The sequence below is a fragment of the Corvus moneduloides genome, chromosome 7, assembly GCF_009650955.1.
Source record: "Corvus moneduloides isolate bCorMon1 chromosome 7, bCorMon1.pri, whole genome shotgun sequence".
NCBI classification, from domain to species: Eukaryota; Metazoa; Chordata; class Aves; order Passeriformes; family Corvidae; genus Corvus; species Corvus moneduloides.
The window spans coordinates 20,642,474-20,657,295 of record NC_045482.1 but is presented as its reverse complement, the minus strand read 5'-3'; the positions used below and the strand labels follow the sequence as shown (position 1 = coordinate 20,657,295).

Sequence of the window (14,822 nt, the reverse complement as noted above, 5' to 3'; positions counted from 1 at the left end):
CAGGAGGGAGAGCGAGAGGAGAGCAGGGAGCGCAGAGGGAGCGCAGGGAGCGCAGGGAGCGGGAGCGCAGGAGCGCAGCGCAGAGCGCGCCGCCGGGAGGCAGCTGCCGCCGGGAGGCTGCTGCCGCCCAGACAGAAACGAGAGGGTTGGACAGCGCGTTTCCTCCGGGCAGCCATCCCGCCGCCGCCAGCCCCCGACCTCCAGTCCCACGGGGAGCCAGAGCGGGGTCCCACCGCCGCTGGGGGCTGCGCCGTGGGGTGGCGGTGACGCGCCGCCGCCCGGGACAGGCGGAGGCGGCAGCCCCGAGGCGCGTCGGCAGCGGGGAGCAGGGGCGGGGTAGGGCCGGGACGATGGAGAGCGAGGGGCGGCCGCTGCCCCCATTCCAGCCCGCAGCGCCTCCCGCCCGCTCCCTCTCCTGGCGCCCCTTCCCGTGGCGCGGTAGGTCGGTTCCAGTAAGCGCAAAGACACAGCTCTCTCTGCTATTCATTCAAGTCCAATACTAAACGGGTTTCCGAGAGGAAGTCATGCTGGCCTTGGCTGTAATTCAAGGTAGCAACGTTATATGTTTGCCTTACGAGCTTTTAAAAGCATTTATGTGTGCTTTTTCTACTGATGACTAACTCCAATACCTTCCGAATCTCTCTCAGAAATCTGCAATGCAAAACAAGCTAGTTTGCCGCTCAGTGAGAGGTGTTTTATGTGATACATTACTCAATGAAGAGGAGACACACACATGTTCTTGCTTAGAGAATAAATATGTCCCCCATGCTTCTCAGTGTGGACAACAGACAATAATTCTGTGCAGATTTCAGGGGGAAATTGGCACCTGAAGAGCACTAAGCATTAGAGCCGTAGAGCATCATTTTTAAAATGTATATCTAAACCCCTCACAGATCTCTAGCTGCAACTAAATCCACAGCTAAACCTAACATAAAATGCTTAGTTCCTAAGTTAAAATGCCAGCCTACCACTGCTTCCCAGAACTTCTAATTACCAGTGCTTCCTATTCCTGAAGGCCTCCTGCCTGGGCACCTTGTCTGCATCAATTCCCTTGTTCCAATGTTCATAAAGCTTTGGTGCATCTTGAGGGCTGTATAAATAGGTCACAGCTGTAGGTTTTGTCCATGGTCATAGCATTAAAAGTCACTGGAAATACCTTGAATTCCCTGCTGCTACAAGACAGTTTTGACAATACAGTATGAAAATTCCGTAAATACCATATCTGTCAAAACAGAATGCCAATTCTGTAATACTAATTGTTTTTTCGATCTCTAGAAATAAATCTTAACCTCCTTTAGAACAATAAATTATCAAAACTCAAAGGCCTATTTGAAAATGTTCTTAAGTGATCCGGTTTCTGTGTTCATGTTTTCTTGCCCAAAATCTTGCTTATCTTTGTGCAGCACTAGCATATCATGACAAGGGAGGAGGAGATGCTCAGAAGGCATTTTCCTCTTCATTTCTATTATTTTGGCACAGGCAGCAGGTCACAAGTTCTATAGCGCACTTAAGCCATTTCTCCATTACCTGATTTGGTAGCAGCACCCAGCCACATGGAACCTGCTTGAAACAGTAACCATATTACTCCTGACTGGCTCCAAGAAACTAGCTCCTTGAGTACATCCATTTAAATTAAAACAGAAAAGGCATTCGCTCCCTGCAGTATTGTTATTGTAACACTATTTGATAACATATATCCTAAGAAGCTGTAACTTAGCACAAGAGACACCCGATTTCAGTGACTACAAACAAAATCCTTTAGATTTCCGTATGCACTTAAAATTGAATGCTAAACTGAAAGAGATCACATGCAGAGGCAAAATTCTATTTTTTCCTCATCTCTCAAAACTCAACCCACATAAAGAGAGTTCCCCCCTTTTTTCAATGTTCTTTTAAGTTATTTCCAATTTTTTTTCTTTCCTTAAAATTTCCACATTTTAGTGATGATACACAATTGCTTTCCAAATGCCTTGTCCATGTGGAAATCTGTAATATTTCAGTACATGTTACTGGAAAAGTAATACTTGCCTTAGGGACTGACAGCCCTGTGATATTCCAGAGAATGAATATTATGTAGTCAGCAAATAATGACAGTGCTTTTAAAAGTAATGTGCACTATAAAACCAATAGATTTTCTTACAACACAGAATGCTAAATTAATATTAAATATGTAATTTGTTATATTAAATTGAAATAGGTCATTCAAAAGCATCCCTACACAGCAGTACTGTTTTTAATCTGTTTATATAAAGACATCTACTGCAATTAATTACTTGGCTACAATTACTCAGTGCTAGAGTTGCACAGACAATGAGTACAGACTACAGCTACTCTACTTATTTGGCCTCTGGTTTCACAAAGTTTTAGTGATGCCTAAAACTATAACAAAACCAACAAAAACAATAATACCACAATTATTACTAGGACCATAACTCTAACTGCTAATTAATAAGTGAAAATTGATGGGGTTTATCAGGTGGTACAACCTGTTTCCAAGGGAGAAGAGTGAATTGCAATATTTAATATGATAGCACCATACAATAGTGTTCAAAGTGGATATGGCTTTGTAATCAATACATTTCTTAGCAGCTGCATTGCCACCTGAATAAAAACAGTGATAGTACTATTTATAATCTCATTAATCCTATATATGAGAGAAGTAAAGCATGGATACAAACATGTGCTGAATATAAAGATATTGGAAGAAGAATGTTTAATACCTATCTTGATATAAATGACCCAAATGGGAGTACTAACAGAATGGAAATCACTCCAGTTTGTTAGCATAGTTTGTAGCATCTTTCCTCTAAATGCTAAACCACAATTTTTGACCTGTTTAGTCCTTTAGTTCCTTATCTACTTCGCTACTTACAATAGATCATCCTGAAGAACAGAACAGACTTACCCTCTGCCCACGCTTCCCACTGAAGAACATTATACCATATAATCTGCTAACTTTTTATTCATGAGCATGATCAGCAAGGAGACGGTCAATAATTGGTTTCAGAAAGTCTTGGCTTGGAATTCAGCCATGTTAAAGTCACAATGTTTATATTAATGTCATGGTCTCCTCACAAGGATTGGATATCTGGGAAATTAAAATAATCCTATTTTCTTCTCCAGCAATCCTTTCTTCTGTCAGTAATGAAATATTGCTATGTCAGGAGCTGCTTCACTGATGTTTCTGCAGTGCGCCAAGATCAACAACTTCCTCAGCAGTCCAAAACAAATTTTCATTGGAATTTTTAAACGTGAGTTTATTTTAATCTTCCCTTCCTCTTAATTAGTAGTTGTAAAATTTTCTTTAAAAATTGTACCATCAGACTACACTACCTGTCCAGTCAGGTGTTTCTTTCTGGCATGACATTGTCTATCTTCTCCTGACTTTCCTTTACTATATATCCTGTATTTTAAGATAAGCCATTTGGATGGCACTCTACAGGAGAGTTGTTATGTATGTGATGACAGTGGTCTAAGAATTAAAAGTTAAATTCAATGCAAGATATTTCTTGATTAAATGTGTCAATATTATCATAGACAATATATGTCCCGAAATACATAGTATGTAAATAAATAGCCATAAAGCCAAAAGTACAGTGTTCTGAAGTGCTGTTTCACCAAACTCTTTACTAATTGTACAAAGTTATGTGTTTCTGGCTCCATGATTCCTCTTCCCTTCCACAGTATATCTACCACTGGCTTGAACTACAGAAATAGTGGACTATTATCAGTGACACATTAAGATCTTCTAAAATCTGCTAACGAATTAGAAGATGGCTATGAAATTATCTAACTTTATAAAAAAAAAAAATTGAAAAAGTAAGCAGCAGTCAAAATTTCCAATTACAGATTTTCCTGTAGTACACCCATTCCAAAGCAATGTAGAAGCAGTACCTGAAAGGTCTCACTGGGCTGCAGTGTCAGTGGACTCAGAGGATGCACAGAAAACACTGTTTCAAGACAATGGTTTGAATTAAGGGAATTAATGTCCTGCTTTCACTCTTTCACCTCTTTCAACAGCTCACCAACAGTGGTCTCCAACTTCCTGCTCAAGACTTGCATATTGATTTATTTATCTTATTTTACTGGAATTGCCATTTAGAAATACATCCTGTTTACAGGAGGCTGAATTGAACTTCTTGACTTGTTGACTGTAATAAGTTTTAAAGAAAATTAGTATTTTTAAAACACCTTTTGTATTGCTTGTTTTTGGTTACAATATGAGTGACTAAGCCAGCACTGTAGAGAGATCAAACTAAGAATTTATTGTAAAACATCACTGGATAGCTTGGCACTTGCAACATTTGATTATTGATTTTACTTTTGAAACACATTCTTTTGCCATTTCACAAAAAAACAAGATGAGGCAAAGTGGATAGAAAAATGTATTTTGCAGAAAAATGTGTTTTGTTTAAACCTTGGGTAAGCAATTCATCTGCACACAAATATCTAAACCACTGCTTAATTTTGACTATTAATAGAAATATTAATACAATATTTCAGTATTATAACTGATTCTTTTGTCCTGCACTAGAGCATCAAAACTCACCTGGATGTGACATGGATTTTGCACGTATATTTCCAGTCACATTATCCTGATGTGTCCAGAAGGAAAATCCTCTGCATTGCTGTGTATGTCTGTCACATCTATTATACCTGAGAGGATGGAATATAACAGACCAGAAAATTGTGGATAGATGAAAAATATTACTAGCATTCTACTTGCCATTTTATAAGCACTTTTAGAGGCGAAAGAACACGAAGAAATATATATTTAATATTAAACAAGTTTTTACTATGAAATGAAGAAAATATTTCTACTCATAAAATGGGTTTGTAGAAATCTCCATTTCACAGCAACATCAATGTAAGCATTTTCCAACGTGAAAACACACATAGTAATGCAGATGAAGTTGGATCTACTATATGAAATACATATCTGTATTCTGACTTAAAGCCTAAGTGTGTGTTAATAAATTAATATTGAAAATTAATGTGGGCAAAGATTAGGTGCTTTTCAAAATTTATTAATTTAAATCAAGTCTTACCCCAGCCATTCACATTTACTGTCTTTTTTCTCCATATGTTGACTAATTTTTCTCTCGATCAGTTTTAATTGCACAATTTATACTTGAAATTGAAAGAGAAATTTAATTGTTATTGAAGTCAAAGGCAAAACTACCATAAAGAGAAAGATTTTCATAGGACCCTACTATGAAGAAACAAGATTCTTATTTCAAAGAAAGGCACTACTTTTATTAAACATTTAATTAAACATTTAATTAAACTAGACAAGAAAAAAAATTAAACATTTCGTTACTTGTCTACCTGCTGTAGTTATTGCGCCCACTGTGTTGTTTTGTAAAATACACCAAGTTTACTAAGCCCACTAAGAAGTCTCGGAAACATCACCAGGACTTTGTGCTCAGTCTCCATAAGAGGGCACCCTCACCTAACAGCAAAACTGTATTTTAAGAATGAGCGGTCCAAAAGCTTTAGGCGGGAAGAAAACCCTCTGGAGAGCATAGTGAGAGAAAAAGTTACTAAATGCCCCATCCTGGCAGTGTTCAAGGCCAGGTTGGATAGGGCTCTGACCTGGTCTAGTGGGAGGTGTCCCTGCCCACGGCAGGGGGGTTGGAACTATATGGTCTTTAAGGTCCCTTTCAACACAAACCATTCTACAATTCTATGACTCTGTGATTCTATGAGAAGTATTTATCAGCATTTTCTATACATAACACTGAAGGTAAGACAACATGTACTATTTCCTTGTAGTAAACCAGTAAACACATTGCCAAGTGGATCACAGAATGGGTAAGGCTGGAAGGGACCGCTGGAGAGCATCAGGTCCTGAGGTCCACCTGCCTGCTCAAGCAGAGTGCCCTAGAGCACGTTACTGGGATTGTGTCCAGGTGGCTCCTGAGTATCTCCAGCAAGGGAGACTCCACAACATCTCTGGGCAATCTGTTCCAGTGCAGTCACCCTCACAATAAAGTTCTTCCTCACATTCAAGTGGAATTTCCTGTGCATCAGTTCCTGCCCACTGCCTCTTGCCTTATTGATGGGCAGTGCCAAGCAGGGCTTGGATCCATCCTCCTGACACCCTCCCTTCAGACACTTTCAGACATTGATGAGGTCCCTCTCAGTCTTGTCCAGGCTGAACAAGCCCAGCTCCCTCAGCCCCTCCTTGTGAGTGAGGTGCCCCAGACCCCTGCTCACCTTTGTAGCCCTTTGCTGGACCCACTCCAGAACCTCCATATCCCTCTGGTCCTGAGGAGCCCAGAACTGGACACAGCACTCCAGATGTGCCCCACCAGGGCTGAGGAGACCTGCTGGCAATGCTCTTCCTAATGGATCCCAGGACAACATTGACCTCTTGGCCACAAGGACACTGCTGGCTCACAGACAGCTTGTTGTCCACCAGGACCTCCAGGTCCTTCTCGGCAGAGCTGCTTCCCAGCAGGTCAGCCCCCAGCCTGTGCTGATGTGTGTGCTTATTCCTCCCAAGGTGCAGGGCCTGAATTTGCTTTTGTTGAATTTCAAAAGGTTACCCTCTTTTTTTTGATTTTACTAACCTGTAGTTACAGAGAGCTACATAGATACCCCGTCCACTCTGTTTCTTTCCTTAAAATGAAGTCTGATCTGTAGCCATTGCCTGGTCTCTTTACCTGTATACTCAGAATCTGATCTTATTTACAGATGTAGTTGCACTGAGGAGTACATTATTACTCCTCATTTATGTACTGTACTAACTTGAGAAGAGACTTCTGCCATTCCTATGAAATACCAAGGGAACCCTCTCTGAATCACTCCCTGATTCACTTCTGTTGAATAGCAGTAATTCAAAGAAAAACACTATGATTTAAGAAGAAGAAAATGAAAAAATTGACAGTCATTTCCATGCCTTAAGTCACAGGCATAATTAACAGGAGAGAAAACTTTAAACATTCTATGTGAATAGAATAGTAAATGTATTGAAAAATTTTTTACATGAGAATGAAGCTCGATGACTTGATCTTGAACTGTTAATTTTTAATCATAACTTTTAGTGTCAGAGATTGCTTTGTATTGTTTTCAGAAGATGTGGGTTGTCTCTGATGAATTTTAGGAATAGAATTACCAATTTCTAATGGGAAATTATTTTCATTCAAGCTAATATTCTATTAAGGATTATTATTTCCAATAGCTGCCACTTGCTGTCAGAACATGTGTCAAATGAAAGGAAATTCATGTCCTGATGTGTTAAACTGGGTAACGGCTTCTTTAGATGCTTGTTTTACCTTTTCTCACTTTTTTTTTTAGCAGAGTACTGTTAATTACTTTATTTATTTATCTTTATTTAGCCTGATTTCTTTTCTACATTACATTCTCACTAGATCAAGGTGCACAGAGTTACTTTAAATGGCCCAAATCAAATAAACATGAAAATCAGAACAATTTAAAACTATATTTGGTAGAGAAAACTGGTATTTATTTACTAATAATATTTACTATACTAATATATATAATTCTGAGACCATCGCCTTTTCTAGACTTGATAGGTTCCCCTCTTTTCTGCAGGAATAGAAATAAAACTAGCTAGGTCTCTCAGCACCAAAAATAAGTAAGTTTTAGGGAACTTTGAGTATTTAAAATAGGAAAATATGTCTATGATGAATAAGACCTGCAGCAATTGACACCTGAGACTCAAAAATTTGTAAGAGATGACACACTGTATTTGGTTTCCTTCTGTGTATTTTTTTTCCATCATTATCCTTGTTACACCTTTGTTAAAAAATATGACAAGTAACACCTGGTAGGCAACCACATATATAATACAGTATTTACATTAAAAGGACAAAAATACTAGTAGTCTAAGAAACTTAAAACTATTATTACTATAGATATGAAACAAATTATTTGTTACTCAGTGTGGGATTTTTTCCTTTTCTTCAAGAAGAATGTGCAAAACACCTAGGTTACCCATGAGGCCAAAAAACAGCAATTGATAATGTACTTCATTTATTTCCTGTATTTTTATGAAGTAAATTTACTTCATGTATTTCCACAGAGCTCTTAATTGTCTTGGAAGGCACTGGGCTGATTCTCCTGAAGATAGAAAACTCTGATTTACAGCAAAGCAAGCTTTCCTTATCTCCAGGATAAGGAGGCACCTTGGGCAGACATATAGTTCTGTCTCAATACTTACTCATTCAAACCAGAGATCAATGAATAAATGATGATGCTCAGTGTGCTCACTGGAAGCTGACCTGCACTGCAAAAGCAGTGGCATTACATCTCAGTGCAGAAGCAGATTGCAGCCATTATCCCATCTATCTTTATTGTTACCTTGAATGCTTCTACATGTGTGCTACAGCTGACAGGAGTACAACAGGGCCATAAAGGGAATGTCAGTAATCATAAAAAGCTGGATTTGACCTACTTACCCAGCGATGAGTACCATCTTATTTTCAAGCAGCAAAGGTGGATTACACACCTTATCGATATAAACATGACAGATAAAAAATAACAGGAATTTGACAGGTGAGCTGAAAGGACTGCTATACTATAAAATTTGAGTTTGGAGGAAGGTGAGAGAATGAAGTCAGGGAAGAGGCAGCCCCTCTCTTGGCTTATGACTTTCTTCTCTCCAGCACTGAACATTCAAAATTCTCACTTAGTTCCACTGAATTTGGGCAGTAGGACAGGAAGTCATATGGCAGGGGATTGGCTAAAGGGTGCCTGTGAAGTTTTACTAATAGCATCTATCAAATGTGAACTTCATCTTCCTTTAAGTGCCTGTCAGGTATACCATATTCCATATTGACATCGCTCTTTATTCTTATCACACCACTAGATAACTCACATTGATGGTACAACCATTCTGGTTCTAACAAGGTTAAAGTACAACTGAGATATTTTTGTTTGTTTCTTGCACTTACTATTCCAGCCCATCCAGTATTATCAGGCCAGAGTATTAACCTTCATATAACAGACCTAAACTTTCATCTGTACAGCATTTCTGGAAAGCCTGACAAGAACACTCATTTACTAATAACCTGGTCTCACACTTTCAGAGAGAAGCATACAAATGGATGGAAAGCAGACTCACATGAGACAAAGAGGCTACCCACATTAAAGGAAACAGGAGCAACCAAGTCTGTTTTATAAATGGATTACACTTCTAAAGGCTTGAGGATGAGAGAGTTGTGAGCTGTTTTGTGAGTTTTCCACTAGTAACTGCAAGATTAAAGTCTTGGGGAAACTTAATGAGACACTATTTCTTAGCAGTGCCTCTCCAGCAGGGATTTTCTTTCTAGCAAGGGCTTTCTAGTCCAGCTTTTGTTTCAGAGGCTGAAACCAAATAGAAAAATAAATGGAGCATTTGTGTTATGAGGACAGTTAGATCCTCAAAGGGGATTGCTGCGTTGCTGGAGACCCTGAGCATCCAGATTAATATCAAAGGATTATGATTGCTGAAATACAGTTAGCTGAAAACAGATCTTTTTTCCATTTTTTCCTTTCTTTTCTTGAGCAGAAAGATGCATTCAACCATTCTGAACAACATGGCACTTCGATCTGTTTTGTGGACTTCTGTCACACACAAATCAGAGAGTTCCCTTACTGGTACTAGAAGATAAATTCCTCCATTCAGTGAAATTGCATTATTTTCACAGATAAAATTATAGACATTTATAAGAACATTAAACAGTATCATTTACTCATCATGCTTTCAACACAGTATGAGTAGTTGATTGCATCATGAAAGAAAGGACAAGTTGTAGTACTTAGGCAGAAGGCAAACTGTGGAGCAAGTTTGAGGGGACAAACTGGAAGGAAGACTGGAAGGAAAATTAAAGAATAATACACTTTTTTTTCATAGGAAACAGAAGAGATGAGAAAAAAAATTCATGTAATTGGGAACTTTTTTGAGAACAACACTTCAAAATTACTTCAAAACTGGTCAGACTTTTCAAATTTCATACTGCTGGGAAAGTTTTCACTCTGAATCGAAGAGAAAACCCAGAAACTGTGAAGCTTCCCATGGGTATAAAATTTATTCTGTCTCATTTAATTTCATTTAATTTCATCCCATCTTTGTAACTCCTTCTGCTGATTTAATTCCTAGCACTGATGAAAATCTCCTAGCAGAGTTTCTGATGCCAGGAAAAAACCAAAAAAATCCACTACTGAAGTCTTCGTTCGGCTGTGATCCCTAATTTTCAGAACACTGCATCGACAACTACAACCACATCATGAGCACGAGTGCTTAGACATGTGTTGTTAAAAGGCTACCTAGAAATGAAGAACAGATGAAAACAAGGCTAAGGATGCAAGAATCTTCACTGACATCATGGCAGCAGGAATCCCTCAAGGAGAAGTCCTCATTCAGACTTTCATGCTGGACATCTTCTTGAGTTTTTACAGTAATTTTAAGTAGTGGTACATGCAGAATCTACTGAGCAGAAAGAATGCAAATTTACCCATGAATTTACCAAATTAAACCTGGAACAAAGGAAAAGCACACAATCTCCACAGAAAATTGTACTACTCTCAGTGGCTTTGATAAACACAATATAATCATCTTTTTTGTTACAATGGCCTCAGAAGATAGGATTAAGCAGTTTCAGATGAGTCATATTATTTAGAATCACATTTTGATTATGTGATTTATCCTCCCAGCAATTCAGACTGCATAACATCCACTGTCTGTTTAACCAAAATGGACTATCTGATGATGGATACTTTTATACTGAGTTAAATTGACTGTGCAGCTGTTTAAACACTGAAGGCACTCAAGCGACTGCTTAAGCTATTATTGCTAGAGGTACTGCATTCTGAATCAAGCTCTAGCTAGGAAAGAAATACCTTTCATATGATTTTCATGAAAAAATACTCTGAGACAGAGTTACTGGGTGAGTACCACTAAAAATACGGTTTGTAAAAAGATTACTTAAAATTATACCATTTAGGTCTGTTATGAATAACATTTCCCCAGGGTTTACAGGTCTCTGTCGTGAATTTTTCATAATGCCTATATAAGAAACTTAAGGAACATGACCTACTTGGAAAGAAAAAAAGTATATTAAATAATAACAACAAACCTACTATATTTAATCCTATATTTAATAAATTACCTTCTTCTAAATCAGTAATGATCAAGGTGCTTTGACAACTTGGTTGTGTTATTTGCAGGAAGCGGAACTATTTTGAAACAAAACCAGTCTTCACTGAAAAGCATTCATAAATCTCATTAAAAAAGATCAAAATTAAAAACTGTTTAATTTCCTAATTAAAAACAGCCTGTGTATTAAATTTAGCAATAGTAGTAAGAGCATGTGTCCCTAAAAAAACCTCAGAATAAATGGTGATTTTATTACCTTCATGTTCCTCACAGGAACATAATGATACAGAATTCATTCCCCTACAGTTTGATGTCAATGATGATCCTCCATTAATCACTCAATTTTACAAGTGTTTTTGCATATGTGTAAACTGCACAATGCTGTTTATGTGGGAAAATTATAGTTTAAATAATAACAAACCCACATTTTATAAAAGATATATTCTCTTGATTTGTTTTACTGTCATGAAATGGCTGACTACAAGGAAAATATATGCACAGTTTTCCAAGTTGCCTTCCTATTTTAGAAAATGTAACTTATTCTTTATGATTATTGCAATAACAAATAACTTTGCTTTTAATCTGAAGGGGTTATCTAGGGCTTAGATAAAGGAAATCAATGTCTGAAGCAGATTTGTAAATGTTTAGTATTTGAAAAACAAACACCTCTTTTTTTCTTTTTTTTTTTTTTTTTTTTTTTCTTTTTTTTTTTTTTGGTTAAATAGTTTGGAGTATAAATAAAAACCTCGGACACAGGATCTACATAGAAACTAGTCCTCCTGCCTGAAAAATACATATCTTCATTTCTTATTTTTTGAAGACATGAATTCACTAAAATACAGTACAATTATAAGTAATAAATATTTAAGACAATATTGACAATTTCAAGGTTGAAAATGATAAATTTCAAAATTTTTCATATTATCTATTTTTCTAATTTGAAATTATCAAATTTTTTCTTACTGTTGACATGGTCTAACAGATGTGATGTGAACTATGCAAAGTATTTCGTATTCACCATGTACTTGGTCATGTACTGTAACTTCAAATGGACACAATGGCACCTAAGCAAGATTGAAATGTTAACATTTGTAAAAAAAATTGAATCAATTTATGAAACTTACAAAAATATTGTGCTATGTCTGGGTTTCAGCTGGGATAGACTTAATTTTTTCATAGTAGCTGTTTCAATCCTGTGCTTCCAATTGAATATGAAAACAATTTTGTCAACACACTGATGTTTTGGTTGTTGCTAAGTGGTGCTTACCCATAGCCAAGGACTTTTCGGTTTCCCATGCTCCATCAGTGAGAAGCTGCACAAGGAGCTGGGGGGAGCATGGCCAGGACAGCTGACCCGGACCGGCCAAAGGGATATTCCATAGCGTGGGAGGTGACACTCAGTGCAGAAACTGGGGGGAGTTGGCCAGGAGGGGCCGATCACTGCTCAGGGATGGGCTGGGCATTGATCAGCAGGTGGTGAGCAAGTGTGTCTTGTTTCTCTTGGGTTTTACTCCTCTCTCTCTCTCATTTTCATAATAATTATTATTATTGTTGTTATTATTATTATAATTAATGTTGTTATAATTTTTCCCATTATTAAACTGTTCTTGTCTAACCCATGAGTTTTGCTTTTTTTTCCCAATTCTCTTCCCCACCAGGGGGGGTAGACATGGAGGGAAGCGAGTAGGCATCTGCATGGTACTTACTTTCCAGCAGGGTTTAAACCACAACATGCCATTTCTTTCTTCCCTTACAATCTTTGTCAAAATAATAATGTGTAATAGTCTTTAATATACAGAATTGGCAGGTTGCTAGTCAGTCCCAATTCAGTCTCAAGACTTTTACAATAAATGAGTCAATAAAAAGTCCATCACAGGCTTTGGCTTGAATTAACATTTCAAGTTATCATATAGTATTTTGGAATATGGTGGTACATTGACACAATAATAGTTGTGAGAATGACAGATATCACAGACAACACTAATTCAGTTCTTCTTGCATTCTATAAAATGTTAAGAATGGCATTGTTTTGGGGATGTCAAACCTTTCAGCCTTACAATTTGCTTTCCCATGAAGAGCCAAAGCAGACCAAAAAACTAATTTAAAATGAGATAAGACAGTGAATCAGAAGTCTTAACAGCTTTTCAGAAACACAAAAAATAGCTGCAATTTGGTACATAACATTAATGGTGCACTATTAACTCCCAGCCGCAGAGCAGACAGATGGCAGCATATGACCATACATTTGTGAACTGGAGTAGAATTTCAACACTGACCTTCTGAACCAGGGGCTCCCAAAAATTCTACACAAGATTGACAGGCTGTCTCACCAAAGCTTCATGGTCTACTTACAGGGTAAAAAAAATTAACAAAATAAAAGTGTTCACTGTCTTTACTGGTACCTTTTGAGGAAAAAAATACACGTAACCAGAAAAGAGATTGCAAGAATGAATGCTAAACTGACATAAACCAAAACTGCCGTTTATAATACCCCAACAACTAAGCACACAGATATATTTGTTGCTACATTTTTTTAGTAGAATCTCTCTCTGCATATGGTCTTATGAAAAACAGTTACAAATATAGACTAACATATGGTTTTAGTTTGATTCCGTACATTTAAAGCGTTATTTTAAAGGGCTACATTAAAGGCTTATTTTAAGACTTTTGAGAGTTGCAAAACACGCAGAGCTTTCCATTAACTTCAGCACATCACACATCCAAAACAGAAATTATATTTCTGCTGGCAACTTTCCAAACAAGAAGGACGTGTTAAGCATGTTTAGGAACATCACACAAGAGTGTCAATCTCCAGTAGAATTGTGGCAAGAATTTGTCAAAAAACTATTGATAACTGCTATGTGAGCAGAAACAATAATTAATGGACAAAAAAAACCACCTTTCATTCCAACAGCAGAACCCACATGGTTTAGAAATTACTTGACTACACGAGCTTCACATGTAAAACAGATGAAGAGTAAAAAATTAAAATGTCAAAATTTAGGTCACAGCCCCCATACACCAAAGAAATATATCACTTGACAAAACACATCACCACTTAACTGAAAGATTGCTCCCTTCTGACCTGCCTAAGAAGTTCATGCTGATATAACTAGACAGGAAGGATCTCTGCAGCAAGGGTTATCCAGAAGAAGCTGTAAGTACAGGAAAAGTAAGGAGGGGAAAGGAATTCTCAGCTTTGCATTTCCTAAGTGTTGGATGCACAGCTTCTTGCCAGCAAGTCAACAGAAAAGATCACTGGTGTCACCAGAATATGAAAGTATGAAAGGTTTTCAAAGACACCAAGAACAAAGTCTCCACAAAGAAGAAGGTCCACAAGTCAATCACCATATGTAAAGAATAGGCTATGGAAATGCGGTACTAGCACCACTGTTTTAACGCTATTTCTTAAGGATATCAAGAAAATTATTCTAAAGTTTTTGCTTCCTGCCCTCCTCACAGTGGTTTTTTAAACACAAAGACTAATCTTAGCCAGATTTGATAAAAGTAAACCTGTCAGCTATTAAGAATCTAAAAGTTCCAGGCAACTACATACAGGGTCTAGATGTTACTAGTGCCCCTCCATAGTGAGGGAAAGACCAGAGCCCAAGTACAGGATTCATTAGTCACCAGAGCACCCAGATGGGACAGAACTGTTGAAAATACTTAAAGTTTGTATCTCAATCAAAGGCAAAAATATGGAAATCCATAATATGTT

The 14,822-nt window shown here is 37.6% G+C and overlaps 1 long non-coding RNA gene across 6 annotated transcripts in view; it reads left to right on the top strand.

The window, feature by feature from the left end:
- LOC116446569 overlaps positions 1-12,715 on the top strand; it is a 110,043-nt gene extending 97,328 nt beyond the window's left edge. For 3 of the 6 annotated variants that reach the window (XR_004241268.1, XR_004241272.1, XR_004241267.1), the window contains exons 5-6: positions 3,124-3,251; positions 9,057-12,715. This is a non-coding gene — a long non-coding RNA (uncharacterized LOC116446569). Of the gene's footprint in view, positions 1-3,123; positions 3,252-4,020; positions 4,337-9,056 lie in introns of those variants that run through there. The other 3 variants (XR_004241270.1, XR_004241269.1, XR_004241271.1) reach the window with 3 other exon arrangements.
- Positions 12,716-14,822: the final 2,107 nt, after the last annotated feature.